At 35.9% G+C, this 14,720-nt stretch overlaps 1 protein-coding gene across 3 annotated transcripts in view; it reads right to left on the reverse strand.

The window, feature by feature from the left end:
- Window positions 1-14,720, reverse strand: part of LOC131432016 (galactokinase-like) — a 139,025-nt gene that overhangs the window by 61,532 nt on the left and 62,773 nt on the right. The gene's annotated exons all lie outside the window — the stretch shown is intronic.

Below are 14,720 nucleotides of genomic sequence, written 5' to 3' on the forward strand. Positions count from 1 at the left end.
AAAATTACCAATTCCAACAAAGATGTGTCCATACAAGATCCAGTTGACTCAGGATTTGAAAACGCTTAGATAAGGTTAGCGTCGAACGCTAGCTCGGTGGGCTAAGCTCCGTTTTACCTATTTTTATATATATAAAAAATAGGTATAGAATTCGCTCAAACTTTCGACAATTTTTCCGAGGCCCGGAGGGCCGAATGACATATACCAATCGATTCAGCTCGACGAACTGAGCAAATGTCTGTGTGTGTGTGTGTATGTGTGTGTGTCCGTATGTGTGTTGTCAACTAAGAGGTCGAGATCTCAGAGCTGGCTGGACCGATTTTCATCAAACTAGTCGCAAATGAAAGGTCTCCCCGTCACCCAAAACGCTATTGAATGGTTTTGAGATCGGATGTTTACTTTTTGAGTTATACAAAGTTTTATGTCAAAATTTTCAGTTTTTTGACAGTATCTGTCACAATTGACCTTGAAAACAGAATATGTTTTCAGACTTAGATTCCGCACGGTAATACCTATCCAACAAGCCATAGATTGTTAAAATCCGTCCATTTTTAACGGAGATATCGAAATTTTTCTGTAAGCGACTTTTCCCCCTATTCCAGCAGTAGGAGTTTTGAGCGCTGTATGACAAAGAAATGCTTGGGAGCAACGGAAAACACGATTTTTTATACTGTTACATACAATTGTTTCTAAGAACCAAAAGGATTGTGTACAGCATTCTTTTTCATGACATTTAGCCTCGTACCGATTTTGGCACGGCTCGTTTTTGGCAACATAATCGTTCGAATATGACATATATAAACCAGATGATGGCAGAATTTTTTTTAATTATTTTGTTTTAAACTACTTACAGCAATAAATGCTGGAACAACATAACATCCATATACCATTCGAATCAGTTCGTCGAGATCAGCAAATGCGTGTGTGACAAATAACTTCAATTAATTTTCTCGGAAAATTTCTTTTCTACAAATTCAGATTCATACGAAAAGTCGTATGCTCCCAAACAAAGTTCCTTAATTATGTTTGGTTCCGACCTCTGGTTTCGGAACTACAGGATGATATGTGAAACGAAATCAAAATTGTGTAACTCATTTTTCTTGAAGATGGCTGAACCGATCTAAGATGCAAATGAAATCTAAGAATCATCTAAGATTCAAATGAAAAGTTTCAAAGTTCTATAAAACATCTTGCTTTTCTGTCAGATCCAACTTCCGGTTTCGGGGATTGTATAAAAATGTCTATTCCACATAATTTAATCAGGTTTATCGGGTTAGCAGATTTGGATAGTCGATAAAAAAATTAACTTTTTTCAGTTTTAGTGATGTCTTAACTGATTTTCAAATGTTTTGAAACAAATGTAAAGTGTACAGCTACTCAGGTGAATTTATCTGACTTCGGCCATACCGCTTTTAGAATTCCGGTTCCAGTATAAAATCGTTTCTCAAAGCTCAATCGTTTTCTCAAAAAAAGCCTAATCAAATTTCAGAAACAAAAATTTTAATTAAAACAAACTTATATACCAAAATTAATTATTTTATCCAATTATGACTTCCGGTTCTCGAATTACATGATGATGAATTTTTAAAATTCAAACCGATATAGAAGATGACAATCCCGAAAAGCTTCAAAGTTGAACTCAAAACTGTTGTAATTTATTCGTCATATGGCCATACGAATCGGTTTGGGTTATGCTGGTTCCTGAATACCGGCTCTGGAAGTACCTTAAATTACCGTAAACTCTAGAGTGGAACTTACATATCATGGCATGTTTAATCGATTATCACACTTCTAGATTCAAATTCGATCCGATTTGCAGTTTCGACATTACAGAGTAATGAGTGATTAAAATCTCAAATTGTCGCTTAAAACGAGGGTCATTAAAATAATGTCATGAAAACTTAAACACCGAAGAATATTCATGCAAAAAACACATGCGGATTGATAAAAATAGGTATCATCTCACTGCTAGGTGGATAAAACACGTTTTTAACCACAAAATTGTGTTCACTGATGAGATGCCATTTTATGGGTTTTGGTGCGGTATTCAACACTGGAAGCACCATTGATAATTTTTTTTTTAATGAAGATGAAGCCAACGTCCCGGTGAAAAGGGCCCCGTTACAATATCATGCTGATTTTCATGAATTGATTCTTTAAATGCATCAAACTTTTGGCCAAAATTTAAATATCTGTGTTAAAAAAAATAAGTTGTAACACTCTAAAAATACACTTTTTACTAGTGCTTTGTCCAAAATCAGTCAAATTTTTCAATAAAAACACTGAAAAAATGGCAAACCATATCCTACACTAAAAAATATTAATTTTAAAATTATCTTTACGTTTCGTCTTAGACACGTCATTGCATAACTGTTAATGTTGAACTTTTATGCCACCTGCAATTCAACATAAACCGCTAGGCAGACGTTGAAATGCAAGTGGCATAACAGCTCAACATAAACTGTTATGCACTGACAAGTCTAAGACATAACGTAAAGATAATAAAATTTGTCATGTGCCCTAGCACAAACAAAGTTAATCCCTAAATGAATTTGAAAACTTTAAATCGATTATCAAAAAAAACAAAATTTTTGATATTCATTATTTTTTTTCTCAAAATAGGAAATTCCCTTCCAACCGTTCATACGTTGCAAGATGGGAACTTTAAAGGTTTAATTTGTCCAAACTGAATTCTGACTTTCATCCAAGAATCCAACGAAACTCAATTTGTTCGGAGATTTTTCAGAATACTATATCGCTCACGATGCTCAATATTTTCAAAAAGTATTAGATTGGACGAGAAAAAGTTTCAGTTAAAAGCGTACATAATCCACCTAGTAGTGAGGTGATACTTTTTTTGATCGATCCACATGTGCTTGCATCAATATTCATGTGTCTCTAAAAAATTGTGACTAGAAAGACTGGTCCTCGATTGTTTTATTAGAATAAACACACACCTAGAAAAAATCGTGTAAATTTACGTCTTCTGGGACCGACATATTCGACCGTCAAAAATGACTCACCTTTACAGTTAATCTAACGTATATTTATTGAATTCAGATACATTTTGGTCACGCTTCGAGAAAACCCTGTGATTTTACATCTTATAAAATGCACATAAATGGAACGTCGCAAAGCAAAGCAAAGTCTTGGCATTACATACATTACTTCCGTGGAATTTGGCCTTTCTGTTTCAACAGACTTCGCAGCCGATTCTTAGCGTACAGAATCATTTCATGGCTAGTACTATGGATCCTACTGACACTAAGAATCCTTCCAGGTCGGGGCTCGAACATACGATGGAACGTCGCAGTTCACGTAAATTTACGTGCAAGAAAATGTAACATTGTGTGATTGTAAAATTCCGTGACATGAAACTCATTGAAATAAAATCAAAATACTGATAGCGGTCATCGCGACTTGAGCCGAGAATTACGGGATCAGAAAGTACGTCCGTTAATCGACTGAGCCACAGAAGCACACATCTGCTTGGCTGGTAAATGGGTAACGAAATTTATACAGTCGCAGTTGCTAGCCGAATTCAAATTACAGTTGAAATCAGCAAAATTTTATGCTAATCCAACAACAAATCATTACAAATGAAATTTTCTGCCATTTAACAAATTAAGTCTTAATGAATTGTATTGTATGAGCGATTGGGTCACCAATCGATTCAGCTCGACGAACTGTGTAAATGTGTTGTTGTGTTGTGTTATAAAAAGTTTTATGTCAAAATTTTCAATATCTGTCACAATTGACCTTGTCTTTAGACTTAGATTCCAAACGGTAATAGCTGTCCAACAAGCCATAGATTGTCAAAATCCGTCCATTTTTAACGGAAAAATCGATATTTTTGGGTAAGTCAGTTCCAGTTGTAAGAGTTTTGAGCGCTGCATGACAAAGCAATGCTTGAGAGCTGCGGGAAACACGATTTTTAATACTGTAACATACAATTGTTCCTAAGTACCTAAAAGACTGTGTGTGCAGGATCCTTTTTCATAATATTTTGCCTCGGGCCAATTTTAGCACGGTTCGTTTTTGGCAACATAATCGTTCGAATATGACTTATGTAAACCAGATGAATGCAGCTTTTTCATGTTGAAAGTAATTTCATAATTATATTGATCTATACTACTTACGGCAATAAATGCTGGAAGAACATTACACCCGTATACCATTCGAATCAGTTCGTCGAGATCAGCAAATGCGTGAGTGAAAAATAATTTCACTCAATTTACTCGGAGATTACTCAACCGTTTTCTACAAACTCAGGTTCATATGATAAGTCGTATGCTCAAAAACAAAGTTCCTGAATTACGTTAGGATCCGACTTCTGGTTCCGGAATTACAGGATGATTTGTACAACGAAATTAAAATTGTGTAACTTATTTTTCTCGTAGACGGCTGAACCGATCTAGGATTCAACAGAAAGTGACTAGAGAGACTCATCATCGATTGCTTCATTGAAATAAAAACACACCTAGAAAAAATCGTGTAAATTTACGTCTTCTGAGACCGACATATTCGAACATAAAAAATGACTCACATTTACAGATGATCTAACGTATATTTATTATCTTTACGTTTCGTCTTAGATTTATCAGTGCAGTTCAACATAAACTACTAGGCAGACGTAAATTTACTGCTACTTGCAATACACTAATAAATAATAAAGAGTCTAAGCTGAAACGTACAGATAATGAAATTGTTTATGTTCCCTAGCACAAACAAGATTAATCCCCAAACGGTATATTTGTTGCATTCTGACTTATTTTAAACACACTTTGATAAAAACCTGTGAATCTACATCTTGTAAGATGCACATAAATAAGAAATGGTCAAGTAAACATTTTTTAAACCCGAACCCGACCCGTATCCAATCGAAAACAAAAATCTTACGCGTACCCGACCCGTACCTGAAAAAAAATCTCGAAACCCAACCAACCCGAACCTGTTGAAAATTTTAAATAATCGGCCCCCGTACCCGTCCAGAACCCGACAAACGAATCTATTTCTGTACCCGAACACGAACAATACCCGTACCATCTCTAACATAAATGGAGCGTCGCAGTTCACGCAAACTTACGTATAAAAAAGTAACAAAGTGTTAATGGAAAATTCCAAGACATGAAATTCACTGAAATATAAAAAAAAATACTGATAGCAACCGCCGTGACTGGAACCGAGAATCATTGCGTCACAACGTACCTCCGTTGATCGACTGAGCCGCAGAAGCACACAAGTGCTTGGCTTTTAAAAGGTGCATTAAAATTCACACAGTCGCACCCATTAGCCGAATGCACATTACAGTTGAAGCCAGTAAAATTTATGCTGATCCAACATTAAGTCTTTACAAATGCAATTTCCCGTCATTTGATAAATTAGGTCTTTATGAATTACATCGTGTAAGAGATTAAGTCACCTGTAAAATTCAAATTTTTTTGGTGTGATAATTTTGATTCCAAGCGTGCTTCGTTCAAAACTCCAACTATTGGGATACACAGAAAAAAATTAAGAATTTTACAAGTGACGTAATTCTACAAATGACACAGTTCAAAACAACTTAACTTGTCAAAAGACTAAATATTCCATTCGCACAGAATTTTACAGGCTCCGAGTGTAATTTTCATTTGGCTATCATTAGCCGCTATGAGGATTTATATGCATCAATAATTCATCGAGCAGATATGTGCTTCTATGGCTCAGTCAATAACTGTCGTGCTTAGCAAGCTAATGTTTCTCGGTACAACTCGCGCTGTTTCTATCGATCTTTTGTTTTTTATTTCATTCGATTTCAAGTCATGTAATTTTCAAATCACATAATTTTACATATTCTTGAATATAAATTTGAGTGAAATAAGACGCTCCATTTATGTGCATGTTATGAGATGTAAAATCACAAGATATTTTTGAACTGTGTATGACGAAAAAATATGTTCGTGAACGAATTGATCTACGACTCATTTGATTGGTATTACGATAAGGTATACAAATTTGGAACATTTTTCCGATTTCAAGGGCAATTGTGACAGATATTGTCAAAAAAAACTGCAATTTTTAAGATAAAAGTTTAGATAACTCGGTAATCATAAAATCTAAAAACAAGAATCATAACGTAAATACTTCCTGGAAGGTCTTTCATTTGCAACTGATTTGGTCAAAATCGGTTCAGCCATGTTTGAGAAACAAGCTTCTTAATTTTGAACACACACACTTTAAAAAATCCTGTGATTTTACATCTTATTAGATGCACATAAATGGAGCGTCGCAGTTCACGCAAATTTACGTGGAAGAATATTTAATATTGTGTCTAAAACTCCATGACATGAAATTCATTGAAATAAAAATAAAGAATACTGATAGCAACCGCTGCGACTTGAACCAAGAATCATTGGGTCGCAAGTACGTCTGTTAATCGACTGAGCCACAGAAGCATGCATCTGCTTGGCTGGTAAAAGGTGCATTTAAATTCATACAGTCGCATCTGCTAGCAGAATGCAAGTTACAAATAAAATTTTCCGTCATTTGACAAATTAGGTCTTTATGAATTACATCGTATGACGGATTAAGTCACCAGTAAAATTCAAATTTTGTTGAAGTGCACATACAGACATTTGCTCAGTTCATCGAGCTGAATCCATTTGTATATGAAAATCGGCCTCGGAAAAGTTTTTCAAAGTTTGTGCGAATGCTTTATCTATTTTTTATATTTATAAAAAAGGTATATACATTTTTTCTAGCAAGTTCTCATTTTGCAATATGTGAACGTTTGTTGGAAAACTAATTCAACTCAAATCGAAAATGGTGTTTATTTTTGTAAATCGACGTTGAATTTTTGAAATCGATTTTTTGCAGTGTAAGATTCGATTAAATGAATTTCACACCAAATCGTACTCGGGGTAAGTAGCACCCTCCCCTCATAAATTTTAATTTTAATAAAAATGCCACTTTGAATACTTTGTTTTTCCAAAATTGGTCCAAATTGTCTTACGAAAAAAGTGAGCTTTGTCGTTATTTCTTTTCAAATAGCTATTGTCGCAAAATGACAAGTCCTACAAAAAACTATTGTACTACCCAGGTAACCAGTTAGCACTAATAATGGCATTAAAATGGCCTATTATGAGCACCAAAACTACTTATAGCTAAATAACTGCAATCTGAAAGCTCATCTGTTGTAAATCAATCAGACTTCAGCTTTCAGAATTTACACCAGCCGTAAATAAGCATAATCTATGAATAACCGTATATTTTGCCAAAGTCGGTCTTAATTCAGTCACAAGTGCGATTGAAATGCCAATTACTGATTATTTGCTTTCATAATGCGGCATTAGTATGTGCTTATTGGTTACCGGGGGAGTTATGTACACAAAATCAGTGATGGAATTTAACCAGAGTGATACACGTTGGTGTCAAATTCTTGTCTACACAGGGGATGCACAAAGCGAAACATCACACAAAGTATGTGCTTATTGGTTACCGGGGGAGTTATGTACACAAAATCAGTTATGGCATTTAACCAGAGTGATACACGCTGGTGTCAAATTCTTGTCTACACAGGGGATGCACAAAGCGAAACATCACACAAAGAGGAAAGCGCACGTCTTCTCAGTGTCGAGTAGGCTGAATTTGAGTGTGTGCTTGTGGTTAAAGCAGCTGGCGCGAGTGAAACACATTCTCTTCGCATTAATCGCTCTCATGCGCTCTCGCCTAAATACACCCATGTGACTACTGGTGCGTGCTAGTAAGCGAACACTTCTGTGAAGGTAACAATGGCCTTGCTATAACAATCTTTTTCGCGGCAAAGTAAAACTAAACTTTAACGATAAATTACGCTTTTGCTGAATATGCGTGCCCCACGCTTCTCTTATGAGAACCGTACATCAGAGTCCTCACCGGCGTGCACACTTCGGAGAAAATATCTTCATCCACCTCAGAGAATTTCGGAGCTCTGGTCTAGCAATTTAGTGTGATCGAATGCTAGAGTTGAAAAAAAAACTCTCGCTCTCATGATGCGTACACACTTTATATAACATATGTGTGAAAGAGAAGAGCATTCGTTATCAGTGCGAGGGGAGAAATCTTACTTGCTCTTCGTCACACAGAAAATTAGTCATATTCCCGAATAAAATATTGAAAAATTACTAATCGAATCCAACTCTGGAAGAAAATCGATTCTAAAAATCAAAAGCCGACTTACAAAACCAACACCATTTTTTATTTGAAGAATTTTCTCCCAAGATAGGTTATCTCTTCCCCAACGTTGAAAGTTCCTTTAGCAAAATAGGAACATTCAACAATAAAAAGTTTTTCTAACTAAAACTGTTTCTCGACCAGTCCGATATTTTTGCAAATATCGGACAACTAGAGATAGAGCATTTTGTAAAACCTCCTAAACCTCCTAAACCTCCTCCATTGGATTCTTGGATAATTATGACTTTCAGTTTAATTTAGTTTTCTATGAAAAGACACTTAAAAAAATGTCAGCTTGAAAAGAAAATGGTTTTAGCTAGAACAAAAATTGTTTCCCTTCAATGTACCCATTACTGCTAAACGATCGACTAAATTGTCATCGACGTCCGATGGAGCCATACAAGAATGAATGTCAAAGGCAAACATTTCTATAATATCGTTTTCTGCAGTACAAAGTGCTTCATATAAAAAAGTGTACTTTGTTGTTTGAAACACTAAATTAGCTGCTTAAAACTATCGAATTCAGTGTATAAAAATATAAAAAGAATATCATACCCTATCGATAAAATAGTTAAAACTCTAAAATCCTTGGAGCTTACATCAACGGTAAACAGTGTTAGCTCTCAAGATTTTGTGACATAACCTCACTTCAACACCCATCTTACAATGTATGAAGGATCAGTAGAAAACATAATTACCTATCTTGGGACTAAATTTCATCAAAGGTATTATTTCGAAAATAATATTCAAAATTATTAATCAATTTTTTTCAGTGTAAGAGTTTAACAGAGAGTTGGATACCCGAGTAAAGTCAAACATCAGAACCAGAACAAATCGGAACCTGATGATGAGATTCACATCAGATGGAAATCGTAATTATGATATTACTTTGCTGGACGTATTGAAAAGGCACCTATTAAGGTAAAAAAAATACTTAGTGCGTCGAAACCCTATAAATGAAAATACTAAAAGCAACTAACCAGAGACGATTTGGTAGCAACAGGCAATGAAAATTTTAGAATTATAGTACTCAAGGGATAACAACGAAAAGTTGAGACGTGACAGAGAGTCATGTAAGCAAGCAGAAATCTTCTAGTAACTTAGCTTCTATTTTCTACCAGAGGAGTCAAGCTTAAGCATCTGATCAATGTGAATCAACCGAGTCTCTGGTATGACAGAGAGTAGTGATAAAAGTGGTGCCGGAGTGATGAAAGTAACGGAAAGGTCACCAAAGTTAGCAGTATTAGTACCACGATCAACGGCTGGGATTGTAGACGGGGTATTATTATCGACACGACGACGCTTTCTTGTAGAATTAGGCCATAAGGGTGTTCTCAAATCACGAGATGTTGAGGGCTCCGGTGTAGAAGTAGTTGCAAGAGAGTCAACTTTTTTTACTGAGAACCTCAACAATACCAGACAATCTGCTAATTTATGTCATTCGGTGTCACTGATGCTGTAGAAGACAAATTTTAATTTTGATCAGCTATGTACGCTCGAATGGAACGACCGTTTAGTTCGTTTCTACACAACGCGCAAATGAATATTATCTTGGCTTGGGCAAAAACATCTTTGCATTAGCGTAATTCGAAGCCACAACCAGGGTTGCGAACGGTACTGGAGAATGACACGAAACAGCGGACAGTCAAACCGCACAAATGGTAGCTGTCGCCGAATGAACTTTGCCGTGACTGCAGCGGATAAAAATGTCATAGATCTCATGACATTTTCTCTCGTGGATGTACCCGTATGCTCTTATCGGTAGCTGTTCTACTCTCTTCATTCAGAGAATGGCTTACCATAAAGAACAGTTTCTCTTTTCAAATTCTTCAGCTTTCGTGAGACATCCACCAACAAGGCTCAACGTTGAAATTCGTTTTATGTCTGTTCTCACGCGGTGTATGGAGACATACACATGGAAGTTTTGGTCCGCTATGCTGATGGTTTTTCTGTATTCTTTTTTGTTTCTCCGCACTCTCGTTGGAAGGAAGCGGTTCAGTGAGCAAAGCTGAAAAGCAGTGTTAACTAATGCTTTGATTTCCAGCCGGGATGGTGGCACGAATTTGTAGAGGTTTGGTGCATAATGTATTATATAAATATTTATATAAATATTTATATATATATATATATATATATATATATATATATATATATATATATATATATATATATATATATATATATATATATATATATATATATATATATATATATATATATATATATATTGTTCCGGTTATCGAATCGCGTTTAACCGCTGCCCGCTGCGTTTTTTTTTCATAACTACGCTTGTTTCATAAGGGTTCTTAGTGTCAATAGGATCGTAGTCGTAGTACTAGTCATGCAATGATTCTGTACACCAAGAATCGGCTGCGAAGTCTGTTTAAACAGAAAGAAAAAATCCACAAAAGGAATGTAATGCCAATATACATAAGTTTTTCTTCGCCGTAGCAATACATTTCGAATATCATATTTGTATGTCGGAATTCATAAGTTAATCTAAATAATCTAAATACTGTTTTTATCAAGCGATTTGCTATTATAAATTACATTAAATAAAAAACATTCATTTTGTACATGATCTTATAACTATTCCAGCTTGCCCGCTGCGGTGTCAAGCAATATAGACAGCGTCGCTCCTACTCTAGTGCAGTTCAGAGCAGTCACAACCGATATAACTGTCCAGTCAGGCCCGTACCCAGGATTTCGTTTCGGGAGGGGCCCACAAATGCATTTAACTGATGATTATTGTATCTTAAGTAGTTTTTGTGTTTTTTTTCTGAAGAGTGGGTGCAAGTAATTATAAATTTAAATAAATTTGTACTCACATATATTGGATTGGACAATGAGGGATTGAAGCAAGAAGTTATGTGTGTCAAAGGAAAGGGATCGATTTTTTACATTCCTTTTATCAGATGGTCCCATAGTTCGGCTTCGACTTCTGGTTCCAGAAAAACTGACTGATAAGTATTAAAACCTTCAATTTTAAAGGTGTGTTTTATGTGAATAGGATGTTCTTATGTGTTCACGATGTAAAAAGAGACTAATATTGTGAAACTATTCAAGCTCTTCTAGTTTGTAAAATTTGTTGATTATTTGTCGAACAGATGGTCGAGCAGATTTAAATAAATTTATTTTCAAATGAAGTGCCTTATAATCCCGCATGATCCTATTTAATTTCATCTAGTCATCTTCCGTGTCTGGATCAAAGATGTCAGACCTGCAGATTTGTTTGTAAATCAGAAGATTTATAAAATAAGCTGCAGACATGTTTCAGTTGCAGAATATTATGTAGGCTTTTGAAAATCACGTTTTTTGTAGACGTTTGTAAAAATTTACAGACTTTTGAAATCGGCGTGGTCTTTTTATGTTCACTATACCAATTCCTTACATCATTCTTTGAAGAAACTTGGAGTTCGCAGACTTTTTACAGACTTCTTCAACCCTGCATGAATATATTCAAAATTTTTACTTTGCATCTCTAGTCTGGTTATACAGGGTGATAAGTATAAAAATTTAAATTCGTCATTGGGAATGACGATGCTACAACAGAGAAATCTTCTTAGTAGTAGTCAAAAACTCCAAAATGGAACTCACATAAATTTCTCAGAGATGACTAGGACGATTTGCACAAATGTAAGAATGGATGGTCTTATGGATTCATAGACTCTGTGCATTGTCTCGAAAAACCGATTTATAATCGCTCAAATAATGCACACTTATACTTGCTGTTTTTCTTTGTTCGAGGTAATCCATGAAAAATATACCGAGACAAACCCAAAGAATCGACTTCATAACCCTTCCGCCCAATTTAGCCTACCTAGGTCGCTTCGAAGCACTCGTGCCGAATTCAGTCTATTGTCGGTAAATCATTATGTTCTCTGGTGTATAATAATGGATCCAGACTTCGTCAACAGTAACTAACTGACATCATCATCTTCAGCATAGGCGGACATGCTTCCGTCGTGTGCTCGCGTTCATCGTTTTAATCCTGAGTATGCAAGTGCGGCATCCAGCGGCAGGACATCTTTTTGATTCGCAGAATCCTTCTAACAGTATGATTATTTTGCTCAGTACTAATCCTCATGGCACTTTCTGGTCATCCCGTACCATTTCCTTTAATTTTGACATTGATTGTAATCACTGTGAAAACCGACTTTTGAGCTTCGAAAAAAATTCGATTGGGTAATCTGAAACTGGTTGGTAAAATCTTCTAATTAACATATCTTGTTAGTTGATGACTCATTTCCGTTCTTGACTCTGGAAATAGTGGTTATGGTGGCCCGTACCCAGGAGGGGCTCAAAGATAAAAAATAATGTCACTGAAGATTGCTTATGTACCTAATTTTCGGTGTGCCTTTTACGGGTGTTTTTAACAGACACTATAAACTTTTCCACTGGAACTGTTATTGTATTACATTTCTTTACGTTTACTGTCTTAATTTTTCTGTAACACATGTCTCAGATCTTCTGAATAGTTATATATCTGTTTTTGATTTCTGGAGGGGCCAGGGCCCCTCGGGCCCCCCCTCTGGGTACGTGACTGTGTCCAGTTATACAAATGTCATGACATTTCGAGCTCGCGACATTTACAAAAACCTTGAACGAAAATAAATGCACCCACATTATCAGATCCGAATGGATTCCGAATCAATTCCGAATCGGCGAGAAATTTTCATTCGGAATTTCATGTGGAAATCATAATGAATTCCGAATCAATTCCAACTCCAGTGCAACAACCGATTCCGAATGAATTTCGCCTACAACCGGTTGATTCGGAAATCAGTCGGAATTGAGTGAGAAGATGCGGACTGAATTTTCAATTTGTCTTCTTCGTCTTCTTTCTCGATTTTGCACGTTTTCGTGCTGACTTTCAGTTTATTTTTAAATGAAAACATTACATAACTGATTATACACATTGAAATCTTCATGTTTTTCGGATATACAGAACTAGTAAATAACCAGTTCTTCTTAGAATTCCAACATAATCTGTTGAAATTCGCTGGAAATTAACAAAACGGCCTACCTTAGTCAGCATCATCCATTCCTCTAGCTGGAGTGTAATGAAATGGCTTAAGTCGCCTAAATTTTACACTAACACATTTATAAAATGAACGAATATTCAATGACATTTATAATGTCACTGTCAATCAGGTTGATCGAGCAGCCAACTCAGGCGAAAATTCTAGCACTGAACCGATCGAGCACTGAAAAATCATGCAGTCGAGTAAGAATTCATTACGCATTCCGTCATTTCGATAATGTGGGCAGCAGCTACCTATCCAGAATGTACGTACACTACCGCAGAACGAACGATGTGGATTTGACTGTGAGAGAGTGCGACAGAATGAACTGCTCTCAATGTTGCTGTCGTGTGTCGTGGCTCTCACTACTGCACCTAGCTATCGTGTCATTGCATGTTTGCTACTGTTAAACGTAGCAGCTGAGCGGATCGTTTTCAGTGGCTGTCTTGTGCTTAGCGACAGTTAAAGAAAATGTCAAATTTTCGCACCCCTGGCCACAACAATTTTGACTTATATGAAATGGTGTTTCACAAAAGCCACAACGCACTGGTTCTAGATCGTTGATTTCGTGTTGACACTCTCCGCATTGTTTTTTCTCCATCTCTGTTTTGATCATTGTACGCAGTAAAGCGGCGAAGTTGGTGCTGACGGTCGATATAGCGCCAAAAACTAGTCTGAATTGATCAGAAAAAAAACGTGTTTAATCCACCTAGCAGTGAGATGATACCTTTTTTTATCAATTCGCATGTGTTTTGTGTATGAATATTCTTCGGTGTTTCAGTTTTCATGGCATTATTCTAATGTCCGTCGTTTTAAGTGGCAATTTAAGATTTTAATCACTCATTACTCTGTGATGTCGAAACTGCAAATCGGATCGAATTTGAATCTAAAAGTGTAACAATCGATTAAACATTCCATAATATGTCGAAGTAACTTCCACTTTAGAGTTTACAGTAATTTAAGGTACCTCCAGAGCCGGTATTCAGGAACCATCATAACCCAAACCGATTCGTATGGCCATATGACGAATAAATTGCAATATTTTTGAGTCCAACTTTAAAGCTTTTCGGGATTGTCATCATCTATATCGCTTTGAATTCAAAAAAAGCATCATCCTACAATTCCAGAATCGGAAATCAGAATTGAATAAAATTGGATTTATTTAAATTTGAACTTTAGTTTCTGAAATTCGATTTGGCTTTTTTCGAGAGAACGATTGAGCTTTGAGAAACGATTCGATACTGGAACCGGAATTCGAAATTCGGTGTAGCCGAAGTCAGACAAATTCACTTGAGTAGCTGTATAGTTTACATTTGTTTCGCAATGTTTGAAAATCAGTGTAGACATCTTTGAGAAATCGTAGTGCGAATTAAATCCGAATAGAAAACTGATTACCACTAAAAATGAAATAAGTTTATTTGTTTATCGACTATCCAAATCTGCTAACCCGATAAACCTGATTAATTCATGTGAAATAGACATTTTTATACTACTCACCCTGTATCT

This window comes from Malaya genurostris, chromosome 2, assembly GCF_030247185.1.
Source record: "Malaya genurostris strain Urasoe2022 chromosome 2, Malgen_1.1, whole genome shotgun sequence".
NCBI classification, from domain to species: domain Eukaryota; kingdom Metazoa; phylum Arthropoda; class Insecta; order Diptera; family Culicidae; genus Malaya; species Malaya genurostris.